Genomic DNA, 17,162 nt, shown 5'->3' on the forward strand with positions numbered 1-17,162 from the left:
TTATTGCAAACAACAAACATAGTTTTTTTCCCAGCAGACATCACTGCATGCGCGATAGAACAGCACAATGTACAGGTTTTTTTTTTGCTCCTCAGCTGCTACGGAAAATGTAGTGTCATTCATTACCACCCAACATGCTGTTTGGGTTCACTGAGGTCATCATCCATGGAATAGCATGAGAGAGGGGACGTCCTGCTGTTAGCGACCCTCTGAGGAGAGTAGATTACATGCACCAGTATAGAGGATCACCCCACAGCCATACCTCCACCTGGAAGCATAGCCCCAGTAGCCTTGCTAATGATCCAGCCCCTTGCTGGTTCCATGATCAAATGGGGAGTCATTAAAAGTGCTAATAGCACAGGCGATAGTGCTCAACCACCATGACACCAGGCTGCTGTTAGTGCCTACGGCTCTTGTTTGTCAAAACGGTTCATACAACCGTGTAGAAAAAGCCCTCGGTACGTGTGGTTCAATTTGCTCATCTACCTTTTTGCTTTCAGTGATGGGTGATGTCACAAATCCCAATGTAACAATCTGATTGATGCCAAACAACACCTTTAAAATAACGTAGCCTTACTGTACAGCGTGCTTATAATTATTCACGTTTTTTTCAATGCTAGTGTCAACTCCACCATGTGTTAAGAGTGAAGTGCCTACACTCAGATTAGCATCAGAGTAGCCTACATACCAGCCCACTGCTGCATAGAGGATAGTGTTTAGGTTGGACACTGTCCAGTCCAGTACAAGACTCCTGGCTTTACCAGTGGCTGAAATGAACAGACATTTCAACAAACCACCGTAAATATCGACAAATATGCATGTAAGAGGAAAATATACTGTTCTGTAGACATCTACTGGTCCCTATGGTACTTTTGATTCAATATGAAACCGTTGATCTGTCTTCGAGGCAGTATAAAGTTCTATATAAAGTGATCAACAGCTAGACATAGAGGTCAACTGGATTCATAGACCTTGTATTTATCTCCCCTTGGATTCTCTGCCTCTAACCCTATTACAGGGGCTGAGTCACTGGCTTACTGGTGCTCTTCCATGCCGTCCATAGGAGGGGTGCGTCACTTGAGTGGGTTGAGTCACTGACGTGATCTTCCTGTCTGGGTTGGCGCCCCCCCTTGGGTTGTGCCGTGGCGGAGATCTTTGTGGGCTATACTCGGCCTTGTCTCAGGATGGTAAGTTGGTGGTTGAAGATATCCCTCTAGTGGTGTGGGGGCTGTGCTTTGGCAAAGTGGGTGGGGTTATATCCTTCCTGTTTGGCCCTGTCCGGGGGTATCATCAGATGGGGCCACAGTGTCTCCTGACCCCTCCTGTCTCAGCCTCCAGTATTTATGCTGCAGTAGTTGATGTGTCATGGGGCTAGGGTCAGTTTGTTATATCTGGAGTACTTCTCCTGTCTTATCCGGTGTCCTGTGTGAATTTAAGTATGCTCTCTCTAATTCTCTCTCTCTTTTCTTTCTCTCTCTCGGAGGACCTGAGCCCAAGGACCATGCCTCAGGACTACCTGGCATGATGACTCCTTGCTGTCCCCAGTCCACCTGGCCGTGCTGCTGCTCCAGTCTCAACTATTCTGCCTGCGGCTATGGAATCCTGACCTGTTCACCGGACGTGCTACCTGTCCCAGACCTGCTGTTTTCAACTCTAGAGACAGCAGGAGTGGTAGAGATACTCTTAATGATCGGCTATGAAAAGTCAACTGACATTCACTCCTGAGGTGCTGACTTGCTGCACCCTCGACAACTACTGTGATTATTATTATTTGACCCTGCTGGTCATTTATGAACATTTGAACATCTTGCCCATGTTCTGTTATAATCTCCACCCGGCACAGCCAGAAGAGGACTAGCCACCCCTCATAGCCTGGTTCCTCTCTAGGTTTCTTCCTAGGTTTTGGCCTTTCTAGGGAGTTTTTCCTAGCCACTGTGCTTCTACACCTGCATTGCTTGCTGTTTGGGGTTTTAGGCTGGGTTTCTGTACAGCACTTTGAGATATCAGCTGATGTACGAAGGGCTATATAAATACATTTGAATTTTTTTATTCATTGTCAGAGTGTGTCAGAGGGCACTGATCTGAACAACCAATGAGAAATGGCTCTATGACAGAATTATGCAATTGCCTTGTCTTGGGCAGTCTGTGTGGACTGCTGCTGGTGAGTGATTTAGTCTGGTACCTATTTCCCAATATTGTGCACTACTTTTGATGAGGAACCATAGGGCTCTGGTCAAAGGTAATGTACTACAGTGCTATTTTGGACCCACACTTGTCTTGGGCAGTCTGTCTGGACGAGTGGACGGCAGCCGGTGTGTGATTTGACAAGTCATAGACTGTGCTCTCTGCTGCCGCATGGAAAGTGTTACCGATGCACCAAGTTTGGAACCAACAGGACCCCGAACAGCTTCTGTCCCCAAGCCATAAGCCTGCTAAATAGATAGTCCGCGTAGCTATTGGTTAACTATTTAAGAATCTGCCTCAAACCTTTTTGCACTTTATTCTACCTCAATTACCTCGTATCAACTGGTACTGGTACCCCGTGTATAGAGCCAAGTTATTGTTACTCATTGTGTATTTATTACTTTTATTATTACGTGTTTTACTTTCCTATTATTTCTCTATTTTTTCTTTCTCTCTGCATTGTTGGGAAGGGCCCGTAAGTAAGCATTTCACTGTTAGTCCACACCTGTTATTTACGAAGCATTTGGCGAATAAAATGTGATTTGATTTTAGAGTGATGTTTTACTGAGGAACGATCAGGCCTATTTTACTTCCTGTGTGTGTTGTTGAAAGGGGCTCCCCCGTCATCTTTCACCCCGAGAAATGTGGTTCTGCTGGGAACCTCGGAACTCAATATTAGCTCAGGGAATTCAATACAGGAGGGAGCTCTCTGAGAAATGTACTTCTCCTGGCGGATGACATTTCCTAAGAAGCCCTACGTTGTGAAGCTGCACTGTAACATAGTCTGAACCGATGATAATGACAAAGTGTTGTTTTAGGACCAGACAGAGAATGGCCACTTACTGCAACTTGATACTCTAATAATATGTTCCATCTACTTCAAGGTGCATAAACACCATGGTAGCCAGAGTAGGAGGTGGCCTGTAGTGTTTAGGTAAGGAAGAGTCGCCTGAGCCTCAGTCTTTTAAAATGAAAGAGTACAAGAGGACTTGTCTCTAGTCTCTATTTTGCGCTTATTCTCCACACCCCTTACAGACGGCCCCCTTTCTTTGTCGACCCAATTCATTGACGGAGAGGGTCTCTTCAGAGGTGTCTTGTCACGTTCTCTTTGGAGCAGTGCGCCCAGTATGACTGTATTCCTCCGTCACCATAACAATGGTACAATGAGGAGTAGACAACAACAAGACGTTCTGTCATCACAAAGACCCCTCAGACCAAATCCTGTTACGGGTCTGATGCAAAACATAGGAACTTCAGCCAGTCAGTGTGTCCTTAAATAATAAATAAAGGGTCTGTTATTCAGGAAACAAGCCTCTAGACCTCCAGCCTCTTTGAAATGGGAGACCACCTATGGAGGAGCCCGGAAGAACCTTTCCATGCATAGCCTTGGCTACTCGGGCCTCTGGGGCGACCTAAATTACTGTGTACCCAATGTCCGATCGAGGCCCAAATCCCAATTCCTCTGCCTTGTTTTCCAAGGGCTAATTTTTCCGAGATCCCAGTGAGAACTTGCGGTCCCTTGAAACACATCCAAGAATAACAGCAGACCCTGACCTGTGGGGATTGCCCGAGCTAGGTTTCCAAATCCTCATTGGAGATCTCATGGGATGGACCCGAGAGCCAGGATGATTTAATTACACAAAGACAACATCACGTGTCACCAGGGGTTACGGGCAGTCACCTTTATGGGGCTAGAGGGCCAGAGGAGAGGGGGTGGATGTTCACAGCTGATGTACCCATATTTTGCTTACCTGGCCCCATGGCCTGGGTTGATTGGCTCGATGTAACCAGCTACATTGACACACAAGATGGTATTGCTTTCATCTGTCTCCTAATTACAGTACCGAAGGGTGTGCTGCACCAGGAGAGGGAAAGACGGGAATTGCAGGAGGAGTGGGCTTAGACAAAGAGAGAGTGTGTGTTTTGTGTGTGAGTCCATGCCTTTGTGTGTGTGTGTCTCGTGTGGACGTCCTCCCATCCCACTGGTGTGTGTTTACAGGACAACGGTGTTGTTTTTCATGAACAGAAGGGTCCAGATGAGATCAGAGCTGGTTTTGATCTGGATAAAAGCTCCTCTCTTCACGAGGCCTGTGTTCCCCCAGCTCTGAGTCCCCATAGCTCATTGGCAAATGTGGCTTCAGTTCCTATGCATGTGAAGAGTCGATGACAATGTGTCTGAGATCAACCAACAGGCTCACCTTTCATCGTATGAGTAAGAGCCTTTGTCGGCTTCATGGGATGTGTTTAAAATGTAATCCTTTAGCTATGACATCACATATTTAACCCTCATGCATTTCGTCTTGTATTATTCCAATGTTGAGCAATAGTCTGGTTCAGAAACCAAAGTATTACCCAAGTAGGAGCTTCTGGGAACTTAACATGCACCGATTGTCCAAAACATTAAGAACACCTTCCTAATATTGTGTCACCGTTGTGTCAAGCTGTCTGGATGTCCTTTAGGTGGTGGACCATTCTTGATACACACGGGAAAACTGTAGAGTGTGAAAACCACAGCAGCGTTGCAGTTCTTGACACAAACCGGTGCTCCTACCATTTGGCATTTGGTATTTTGTTAGGATCCCCATTAGCTGTTGCAAAGCAGCAGATATTCTTCCTGGAGTCCTCACAAAACATAAAACATGACATAATACAGAACATTAATAGACAAGAACAGCTCAAGGACAGAAAAAATAAAAAATAAAAAAAATAAATGAAAAGAGGCACACGCAGCCTACATATCAATACCAAAGCATACACACAAACTGTCTAGGTCAAATAGGGGAAAGGCGTTGTGCTGTGAGGTGTTGCTTTATCTGTTTTCTGAAACCAAGCTTGCTGTTTATTTGAGCAATATGAGATGGAGTGGAGTTCCATGCAATAATGTCTCTACATAATACTGTAGTCTTTCTTGAAATTGTTCTGGATTTGGGGACTGTGAAAAGACCCCTGGTGGCATGTCTGGTGGGGTAAGAGTGTGTGTCAGAGCTGTGTGTAAATTGACTATGCAAAACAAGTTGTGATTCTCAACATATTAATGTTTCTTATAAAAAAGAAGAAGTGATGCAGTTAGTCTCTCCTCAACTCTTAGCTAAGAGAGACTGGCGCGCATAGTATTTACAGTGCATTGGGAAAGTACTCAGACCCCTTGACTTTATCCACGTTTTGTTACGTTACAGCCTTATTCTAAAATGTATTAAAATGTTTTCCCCCTCATCAATCTACACACAACACCCCATAACGACAAAGCAAAAACAAGGTGTTATACATTTTTCTGCAAGTCTATAAAAAAAAAAACTGAAATCACATTTACATAAGTATTCAGACACTTTACTCAGTACTTTGTTGAAACACCTTAGCCAGCAATTACAGCCTCGAGTCTTCTTGGGTTTGACGCTACAAGTTTGGTACACCTGTATTTGGGGAGTTTCTCCCATTCTTCCCTGCAGATTCTCTAAAGCTCTGTCAGGTTGGATGGGGAGCGTCCCTGCACAGCTATTTTCAGGCATCTCCTGAGATGTTCGATCGGGTTCAAGTCCGGACTCTGGCTGGGCCACTCAAGGACATTTTGAGACTTGTCCTGAAGCCACTCCTGCATTGTCTTGGCTCTGTGCTAAGGGTTGTTTTGCTGTTAGAAGGTGAAACTTTGCCCCAGTCTGAGGTCTTGAGCACTCTTGAGCAGGTTTTCGTCAAGGATCTTTCCATACATTGCTCCGTTAATCTTTCCCTCAATCCTGACTAGTGTCCCTGTCCCTGCTGCTGAAAAACATCCCCACAGCATGATACTGCCACCACCATGCTCACCGTTGGGATGATGCCAGGTTTCCTTTCCGAATGCACTCTACGGTATATCAGCCCATTGATTACAATGAAGAGCAAAATGTGCCGCTCTGTTCTAGGCCAGCTGCACGACTGGACAATAATCAAGTTAAGACAAACTAGATCCTGTAGGACTAGTAGGGTCAACGTGTTGTCAAAAAAGCAGAGCATCTCTTTATTACAGAGAGACCTCTCCCCATCTTTTCAACCATTGAATCTATATGTTTTGACCATGACAGTTTACAATCTAAGGTAACGCCATGTCATTTAGTCTCCTCAACTTGTTCAACAGCCACACCATTTATTATCAGATTCAGCTGAGGTCTAGAACTTAGGGAATGATTTGTACCAAATACATTGCTCTTAGTTTTGGAGATGTTCAGGACCAGTTTATTACTGGCCACCCATTCCAAAACAGACTGTTTGTTAAGGGTTTCAGTGACTTCATTAGCTGTGGTTGCTGATGTGTATATGGTTGAATCATCAGCATACATGGACACACATGCTTTGTTTAATGCCAGTGGCAGGTCATTGGTAAAAATAGAAAAGAGTAGAGGGCCTAGAGAACTGCCCTCCACTACAACACACTTTACATGTGACATTAGAGAAGCTTCCATTAAAGAAAACCCTTTGAGTTATATTAGATAGATAGCTCTGAATCCACAATATGGCAGAGGTTTAAAAGCCATAACCCATTTTTTACCCTGTTCAAAGGAACTTAAATATTTTGTCTCTCCCATTAATCCTCTGAATGGCACAAATACATGTCTCAAGGCTTAAAAATCCTTCTTTAACCTCCTCCCCTTCATCTACACTGATTTGAAGTGGATTTAACAAGTGACATCAATAAGGGATTATAGCTTCACCTGGATTCACCATGTCAATCTGTCATGAAAGGAGTTCTTAAGGTTTTGTGCACTCAGTGTCATTTTAATGTTTGGAAACCGTGACACACGCACACACACACACACACACACACACACACACACACACACACACACACACACACACACACACAGTATGGATATAGAGCTCAGTCAGGGTCAATCCCCACTTAAAGCCAAGATAACAAACTACGGCAGCAATATGAATAATTTACACCGAGGTTGTTAGTGTGTAAACTGTGTGGTTTAACATTATCTGTGTGCTAACGCTTCCCTCTAACATCTCTGCTTACGAGATTTGGACATCAACTCATACATAATGGGTCTTTGATGGGTGTGTAATCTATCTTGTTTCACTACTCCACCTGATAACTGCTCTTATAGCCCCCATTTCCATTATCCTAAACCCTCATGAAGTTCATACAAATACGTTATGAACATCTGAAAGGGCACTTTTACTAAGTATTTGATATATTCCCTCAATTACATTTGACGTCCATTACTCCTTTCATCAAGCCAAACCTTTCTAACAGGAAACACGGCGTGACCCTTGTAATTGCAAACAAGCAACAGGGGGCTGTTGTTAAAAAAAAGAGTTGGCCATTTTACATCCATTTTACAGACAAATTATTCTGCTATACGCCAAAACACTATTAGAAAGTAAAATTGTCCAGATGTAGCTAAGTGAATTATAATGTCTAATGCTTGGACGCTAAAATAGTAAACGTACAGATTTATACGATTGCCACGATATACAAAGAGGTCACAAACCAAGACAGATGATGACATAGAAGACTGTCAGACAGCAGTACGGCTGACTAAAGTGACTCAAGTGAAAGCGTTGATTTGGATAAGAGCAGCGTTCTGGCGTCCATGTTGAATATCATCCAACACAAACAACTGGAACATTGTTCAGCGATTAATCATCATTAATGAAGTTACTACCAAAACATTCTGACATCCAGATATAAATGACATTTTGGAAAGTGCAATGAGTGCAGAGAGCGACTCTGTCTTTGAGCCTATTGGCTAGAACACAGAAGTGAACATCTGGAATGATGCCAATAATTGTTTTGGATGATGCTTTTCTGTAAGATAATAATAAATGGCTGTCCTGGATGGACAGAATGAAGTGTCAATAATTGGCCTTTTCCAAACATTAAGAACACATTCATCCTTTTTAAACAGTACGATGGTAGTTCATGTAAATTTGTCACAGAAATGTTTTACTTTGATCCCAAGTGTTAGGAGTGATTATCTTTCCATGGCTTGTTAACAAACCAAAACTGATTTGGCTCGAAAAGGCGCTTTATTATTAGTTTGTTTTTTCACAACTAATTTCAACTCTTATCGTTTTTATCTTAATGCCTTGATGCCTTTTGTTTTCTTTTTCATTTAATAGTGTATGATCACGAACATGTGACCTGGGCCGGCTTCAAAAGTGCCCTTACCGTTCTACAGATTGTAACACTTAATCGGTAACAGAATAAAACGCTTGATGACTACGGTTGAAACTGTTCCCAGGGAGGGTGAACTTGGCAAGAAAGAGTTCCCCTGTCGTAGAAACAACATCTAACCATCAAATAGCACAAGGAAGTAAACAGGGCTTTAATAGGGAGCAGGGGAATATAAATATAGATCTGAGGGAGCATTAAAGGTTTGAACTGAGTTATAAAGATAATGTTGGACTTTTCTCTGATGTTCTTTTATGAATCCTTAATCAAATCATTGGCTTCGAGTAACCATATTTGTGTGGATTCATGCAAATATTCAGAGGATGTGTTAACTGCTGTCCTTGATGATTGAGTTTCAGCTTTATGTTGCTTATTTACCTTGCTTAGTAGGAGGTTCCAGTGTATAGGATTCCAGTATATAGGAGTTTTCAACAAATCCCAGAACTCTAGAACCCTAAATCTGTCAAATAATCCAACGGTATAATTACAACAAGCACATACCTTTCTAAAAAGGAGGAGGGAAACGTGGAAGGAGGAGACACCACCTGGAATCCATTATCTCTAGATGGTGGAAGCCCTCGCCCTCGCCTCCCATCCCGACCCCTCGGAGGGTGCGTACGTAGGCAGGCTACCCATGAGGTCCCCACTCATGAGGGCTAGCATAAGCCATTGGCCACAGGGCTTGTATGTCTCATCCAACACACATGGAAACATTGCAATATGTATGTACTCAATATAACAGGCTATCAATTCAGCCATTGTGAAGATGGCAATGAATCACCCCTTTACGTGTTTCACTTGTGTCTGTCATTTATTAATGTATTATTATGAAAGACTGGTGAGCTGAGATTTGAGTTGGAACACATTTTAAGTTGTTATCCATCTCTTCCAGCCTCATCAAATATGAACAGCTATATGTGATGACCTCATAATGGAGAGTACAGAATAAGAACACTTCAGGGAATACTACTATTCTAGCACAGTTGTCTTTGTGTTGACATCAGTGTTTACAAAAGCAACATGGGAACATGAGTCGTCCTTACTGGCATATCTATTACAATGGAATGAGCACTGAGGAAATGGTCAAACATTTTAGACATTGAAAACTTTTTAAAGTAATATCAATTCCTACCTTCTGTGGTTTCCTTTCTCTTTACCACTCTCACAAACTTTAACCTTATAGTCTTGTTGTGGTACGGATTGTCAGTTAGCTACTTTTATTGTCCATCGGTGAGTGTTGCTACCTCTTAAATTCCCCTTCAGATATACAGGGATGTCTTGACAGAGTGGCTGGAGACTAGCATGTGAAAAGCTTAACCTTTTTGTAAGGTTCAGATGTTTCTTTAGTCTCTGGCTCCTGGCCTAGATGTGCCACGTTCTGAATGCATTTTGGGGCACAATGAATTCTTGGACTGTTATTAGTCTGAAAATGATAAGGAAACACTTAAAATGGTACTACGACATACTCAAAGGCTTGGTTATATCATATTATTTTTAAACAATGATTCAAAAGAAAATGGTACATTCCATACATCCAACACATTCTCGGGTTGTAGATGCTGTATGATGGGCAAATCTCCACTAGATGTCATGGTTGCTTGGTTTTGAAAAATGTACTTTCATATACATCAAGAGAAAATCAACCAAAGTTACAGATTTCTGGTTGTTAAAAGAAGGAAACAGTAGGCAGAGAAAGATGGGAAGATGACTGCTAGGGAATGTCCTGAACTAAAGAGTCATTTTAACATCTCTGTTTGTTTGGGTCAAACTGATGCAATGTGGTGGTGATATATGGTTTTATAATATGTTGCTTTACATACACATAGCACGAACCCTTATTGTAAATATTCTGTGGATAAGATCTAGAGTTAATTCAAATGTTGATCTGTCTTTTATCATTCCATTTGTTATGATGATAATCATAGATATTTAATGATGATGGTTTTATGAGGCTATTGGACTAGAAAGGGAAATATTGGAAACAGAACCTCAATAAGCTCAATTATTAAAAACATATTTACAAACACACAAACAATGAACAATCTGGATCCAAGAAAGAAAACAAAGAGGTCCAAATAAGTCAAACATTTTAAACATGCCACGGAATGGTTCATATGATGTTTCTGCTTCTATTGTACTTTCTGGACACTGTCGCAATACACAATCATCAATCATTTACAGTGGTGTATCGACCAATATCCTGTATTAACTAAGATAGCAAAATCAACCCATTACATTTATAGTTACCCTCTATGCAGTCAGAACAATTGGAGAGTATCACTCACGTTCCCCTCTTTCTCCCTCTCCCACTTTTTCTCTCTCTTTCTCCTAACCCTTCTCTCTATCCCTCCCCTCTCCAAACCAACCTCTACACCCCCCACTCGCCATCTTCCCAATTCAACACTCAAGTCAGAGAGACAGATGCCTCTCTCCGGAAACTTCTGAGGAGGTATATACGAAGTGGAAGTGATGAAAGCCACAAGAAGCCGGGTCCCACTGCAGCAAGGTCTCGCTCTTTGCTCCCGCCTGCCGGCGAGCACAAGCTCCCTCATTTAGAAGAAACACTGTACATCCTGGAACCTGGGTTCCTCTTCTTTTTAATTAAAACCCGTGTGGATTCGCTCCCTCAGACCCCAGTAGAGAGAGAGGGGTTGTAGCGGGAAAAACTTCCAAGTTGTTCCACTTGACAGGTATATTTAAGTTCACCCAGTTTGACCAGATGGATCATGTATTTTGTATAAGGAGTTATTATATGGCGGATGGGTGGGGGGGCATATATATATATATATATATATAAATATCAAACAAGGAGGGAAGCATAGAGTGGGAAAGAGAAAAAAGGGAGCGTGGGGAGGAGGTGGGGATGGGGAAGCAGAGATCAACAAGCATGGAGGAGGAGGAAACGGCATGGAGATCCTTCTGGGTGATCTTCTTAGATCTTGTGAGAGGAGCATCGTCAAGAATTCATCCGCTAAGAGCGGCGGTCTCCGGTCTTTAGCTGGCGTTAGATAAGATATTTGAAAGACTTAATTGTAAATATTAACATAGCTAATTATGCTTAACTGAAAAATGGATTTGTGTGAACGTCTGTAGATGAATGGCAGCGTCCCATAGAGAGGATACCACTAATAGGTTGTATGATTCATTTATTGGTTCCTTACTCATCAACAGCATCAAAACATGGGACAAACAAACATGACGTAGTCACCTGATCAAAACAGATGGACATGATGATGTTTTGAATAATTCTTTATATTGAACTGGTCTTTGGGAGGAAACAGTGTATGTTCACTCGTCATTTGAAAATATGTTCTTCATCTAAAATAGAACTTTTCACAGAGTTGCGAACTCACTACATGAACAACAATTTGAGAAATTGACAATAATGCATAGGTCTAGTACACAATAAACTGAATGAAAATATCAATACAACATGTAAAGTGTTGGTCCCATGTTTCATGACCTGAATTAAAAGATCCCAGAAATGTTCCATACTCACAAAAAGCTTACTTCTCTAAATTGTTTTGCTCAAATGTGTTTACATTGCCATTAGTGAGCATTTATTTGACATTTGCCAATATAGTCCATCCATCTGAGAGGTTGGAAATGGATTCAACAACGTGAACATTGCACAGGTGCACCTTGCGCTGGGGACAATAAAAGGCCACTCTAAAATGTGCAGTTTTGTCACACAACACAATGCCACAGATGTCTCAAGTTGAGGAGCGTGCAATTGGCATGCTGACTACAAGAATGTCCATGAGAGCTGTTGCCATAGAACTGAACGTTAATTTTTCTACCAAATGCCACCTCTAACGTTGTTTTGGATAATTTAGCTGTACATCCAACTGGCCTCACAACCGCAGACCACATGCAACCACACCAGCCAAGGACTCCACATCCAGCTTCTTCACCTGCGGGATCATCTGACCCCACCCACCCGGACAACTGATGAAACTGTGGGTTTGTACAATTAAAGAATTTCTGCACAAACTGTCAGAAACCATCTCAGGGGAAGCTCATCTGCGTGCTTGTTGTCCTCACCAGGGTCTTGACCTGACTGCAGTTTGGCATCGTAACCGACTTCAGTGGGCAAATGCTCACCTTCAATGGACACTGGTATGCTGGAGAAGTGTGCTCTTTACGGATGAATCCCGGTTTCAACTGTACCGGGCAGATGTATGGGGCCATAACATTTACATTTGAGTCATTTAGCAGACGCTCTTATCCAGAGATACTTTACAGTTAGCGCATTCATCTTAAGATAGCTAGGAGGGACAACCCAGCACAGGCATAGAAAGTACATTTTCATGGAACAACATTCCACAGGCCACAATCAACAGCCTGATCAACTCTGAACAACTCGGAGATGTCGCACTGCATGAGGCAAATGGTGGTCAGGTACTGCCTGGTTTTCTGATCCACGCCCCTACCTTTTGTTTTAAGGGATCTGTGACCAACAGATGCTATCTGCATTCCCAGTCATGTGAAATCCATTGATTGGGGCTTAATTTATTTATTTCAATTGACTGATTTCCTATATGAACTGCAACCCAGTAAAATCTTTGAAATTGTTGCATGTTGTGTTTCGATTTTCGTTGAGTGTACAGTGTTCAGTGTTCAGTCCAAGTAGGGAAGGAAGACATTTTGTTTAGACGAGAGCTTTAGCATCAGCTCCCTCTAGTGAATTATTTTGGAATGGACGAGCTGGACACTTCATGAGGAATGAAAGGGGCCATAGGATAGATAGGAAAACACCCAGGAACTTGATAACTGAATGCTGATTAGTCACATACTCTTAGTAACTTAATTTCACTGATGATTTTAGCAAGAAATACATATTGTACATGTGACTCTATTACTGTGAAAGCAGGAGGGTAGAGTATGTAGATACACTGTCACTAAGATAACTTCTTTGCAGCCCGAAGCATGTTGAGAGGCCAGAGAACACTGTTATTGGGACCTATAGCACATAGTCTGTCCACCGCCCAGTAGCAGAATCTGCCTTACTACAAGTCAGTTTCATCATCATGCTGAATTTATAGAATCGGAACATTACACTCAAACCAATGAGGAAATGTTAATCATTGAAGACATTCACTCTAAAACAGGTAACGTTTTCTGATATGAAACATTGAATTATTGTGAGAAATTGTATCCAAGATCATTTGCTTCAGCACACAAATGATGCATCCAAGAGATTCATAATCGACAGTGAAAGATCATTTTCTTGGATCGTCCTCTTACAGTGCATGTATGCAAAGTGTTTGCAAAGATAGGCAACAGTTATGGAGTGTGCTGTACATGAATGATATAGCATCTCTCCAACCCATGATGAAGCCAGTGAGCAGTCATGATTTAAGAGCATCGGGCAGTTCTCTTTGCCTCCGTGAATTAATAATCAAAGAAAACAGCAAAGAGAAAAAGTGAAGCTTTCAAAATCAATGGGGGCCGTGTTTCATGACAAGCATGCGTCGATCCTGGAGCCTCACCTGGGTGCCTCTTGTATGTGTGTGTGTGTGTGTGTGTGTGCCCGTGTGTTGTGAGTGTCCGTGTGCGCTGACGCTCCACTGCGGCAGCTATGCTATTGTACCGGGCGTCTGATTTCTGAATCACTCTACCGATTTGGTTGTACATCTAAATCAGCGTTGATCGCTGACAGAAAACAAGGCTAACTGGTGTGAAAGGAAAAGCGCTTTTTGGGTTAGCGAGCAGCCTACTAAATACCAGTTGTCTCCTCAAATCAGCGTGGCCAGGGCTGCATTATTGATGGGGCCTCAGGGCCTCTGGCTCTTTAGATGGGGATGTTTCTCTGCCTGCCAGTCAGTCAGTTGAGTCAGTCAGTCAGTCAGTCAGTCAGATGAGTCAGTGAGTCAGTGAGTCAGTGAGTCAGTGAGTCAGTGAGTCAGTGAGTCAGTGAGTCAGTGAGTCAGTGAGTCAGTGAGTTCTGGGAGGAAAGGTGGTCTGAATCAGGCCCGTCGAACCAGGACTCAAATTGTGTTCTGGGCTTAGGTGGCTCTGTGTGTCTGGGACGTTTCTGGAGAGGAGCGAGGTTCTGTGTATGAACCAACCAGGCATAGAGCCAGTTTGGGCCAGAACACAAAACAGTAACGTCTGGCCTTAAAGTGAAAATGAATGGTAGGCATTGTGTCCCTCTGGGAGACAGAGGAGCAGCTGGTCTTCAAGACACTGCTGGTCCAGGCTTCAAAAAAAAAAAACACACACACACACACACAGAGAGAGAGAGAGAGATGGCCACTACATACTGACGCTTTAATAATTGGGGGCCACTTCAGGACTTCTTTCAGGTGACAGCCATGGACCCTCCCTCCCATTTGTTTTCACTGTCACAGGGACAAGGCACAACAGAATGAATGAATGGTAATTAATATGAGCGAGGAAAACGAAAGGTGAGAAGAGAGCAGAAGGTAAGGGATGTGAGGAGCTGGTTTTCCTATATCCTGGGTGGAGCACATCCATCTCTTAGAATAAGGGGCAGTAAAGATCAAATTGTATCTTTTAATCTTTTTACTAAGGACTTTTTCTCTATTAATCAGATTCATATCATTCATATCATATATTAGAATAGCCTTTGCCATTTACAGTTGAAGTCAGTTTTACATACACCTTAGCCAAATAAATTTAAACTCAGTTTTTCACAATTCCTGACATTTAATCCGAGTAAAAAAATTCTCTTGTATTAGGTCAGTAAGGATCACCACTTTATTTTAAGGACATGAAATGCCAGAATAATAGTAGAGAGAATTATTTCTTTCAGATTTTATTTCTTTCATCACATTCCCAGTGAGTCAGAAGTTTACATACACACAATTAGTATTTGGTAGCATTGGCTTTAAATTGTTTAATTTGGGACAAATGTTACAGGTAGCCTTCCACAAGCTTCCCATAATAAGTTGGGTGAATTTTGGCCCATTTCTCCTGACAGAGCTGGTGTCAGGTTTGAAGGCCCCTCCTTGCTCTCTGCGGCTTTTCAGTTCCACCCACAGATTTTCTATAGGATTGAGGTCATGGCTTTGCGATGGCCACTCCAAAGACCTTGACTTTGTTGTCCTTAAGCCATTTTACCAGCTTTGGAAGTATGCTTGGGGTCATTATCCATTTGGAAGACCCGTTTGCAAAATAGAAAAATTGCTCTCTCATAGGCACCAATACTATAGCAGCTGGGTCTGGTCTACTTAGCCCATTGACTACTCTGAACTAGAGAAAAAAAAGAGTCTATGCAATGTCTCACTTTCTCTTCTTCCTCTGACATTACCACAATTCTTCACCCTATGGAAACTACCTGAATGATATAAAGTGTGTTGCAAAATGGATGACAGGCGTTGCATCTGAGTGGACAAAATATACATTTCAAAAATTTAATTCTTTTGGACCCTTCAGTGTTGCATTTAACTGCTCAGTGGCAGTCAGTGCTGAAGCAAATTAGGGCCCAGCATCAGTGGTGTAAAGTACTTACTGCAAGTAATAAATACTTTAAAATACTACCCCGGTCATTTTTTGGGGTAACTTTTACTTTAACTCCACTACATTCCTAAAGAAAATGACATACTTTTTACTCCTTACTTTTCCCTGACACCCAGAAGTCCTTTATGCTTAGCAGGACAGGAAAATGGTCTAAGTCACAAATGTATAAAGAGAACATCCCTGATCATCCCTACTGCCTCTGATCTGGCGGACTCACTAAACACAAATGCTTAGTTTGTAATTGTGTCTGACTGTTGAAGTGTGCCCTTGGCTATACGTAAATTTAAAAAACTTTTTAAAAATCATGCAGTCTGTGGTTGCTTAATATAAGGAATTTGATATTATTTATACAGTTTTTACACTTTTGATATTTAAGTATATTTTAACGATTACATTTACTTTTTACACTTAAGTATATTTAAAAACATAATTTTTTACTTTTACTCAAGTAGTATTTTACTGGGTGACTTTTACTTGAGTCATTTTCTTTTTAGGTATCTTTACTTTTACTCAAGTATGACAACTGGGTACTTTTTCCACCACTGCCCAGAATAAGTGAATGGTTTAAGTGTTCAGGGATTTGAGCACATGGCTATTTCTGTTCTTATGATGCCTATTACTTTTCAATTACAGATGTAGGATCTTCATTTGAGTCAGCTGCAGCAGGAAAATAATCTGACAGCAACAGAAAATGAGAATTATTATGTGAATTATAATTCATGGTCATTTTTTGTTTGAGTTTGACAAAAAAAAAATATTGTTAGGGCAAATCAAGTTTGAAATTTCTAAGTGGAAATTAAACTTTAGAATGCTTTTTAAAGCTCAAATACACTTTAAAGTTTGCATTTCCTGCTTTACAGGAAATTCTCAGCAACAAAATAGTGACCAAATTAAGATCCTACATCTGTAGTCGTGTTAGAGGTCTATACAACAGCTTGTTATCGGCAGAAGGATTTGTGAAGGTAACTATAAAACCCCAACCGTATTCGCCCCTTTTACATTTAAAATAAATCTAGGTTTTGTTTGAGAAGAAAGATTTTGACTTTTAGGTTTATCAATCAGAAACATAAGATAGATATTCACCAGTGTAATTGTCACGAGTCCGACCTAGGGTGACTTCCCTTCCCGATCGTGTGGCGCTCGGCGATCGTCATCACCCGCCTATTAGCTGCCACTGATTGTCTTTCCTCCCCCTCCTTGTATGTTTATTGCTAGCACCTGTTCGTGAATCATTAGTTGGGCTTTATTAGACAGCCGGGCCCGCCTGTTTCTTTGTGCTGGATTAATTATTGTGATCTTCGGTTATGTAGTAGAGGAACGTGGTTGTTCCTGGTCGTGT

The sequence above is a fragment of the Oncorhynchus keta genome, chromosome 29 (assembly GCF_023373465.1).
Source record: "Oncorhynchus keta strain PuntledgeMale-10-30-2019 chromosome 29, Oket_V2, whole genome shotgun sequence".
NCBI lineage: Eukaryota > Metazoa > Chordata > Actinopteri > Salmoniformes > Salmonidae > Oncorhynchus > Oncorhynchus keta.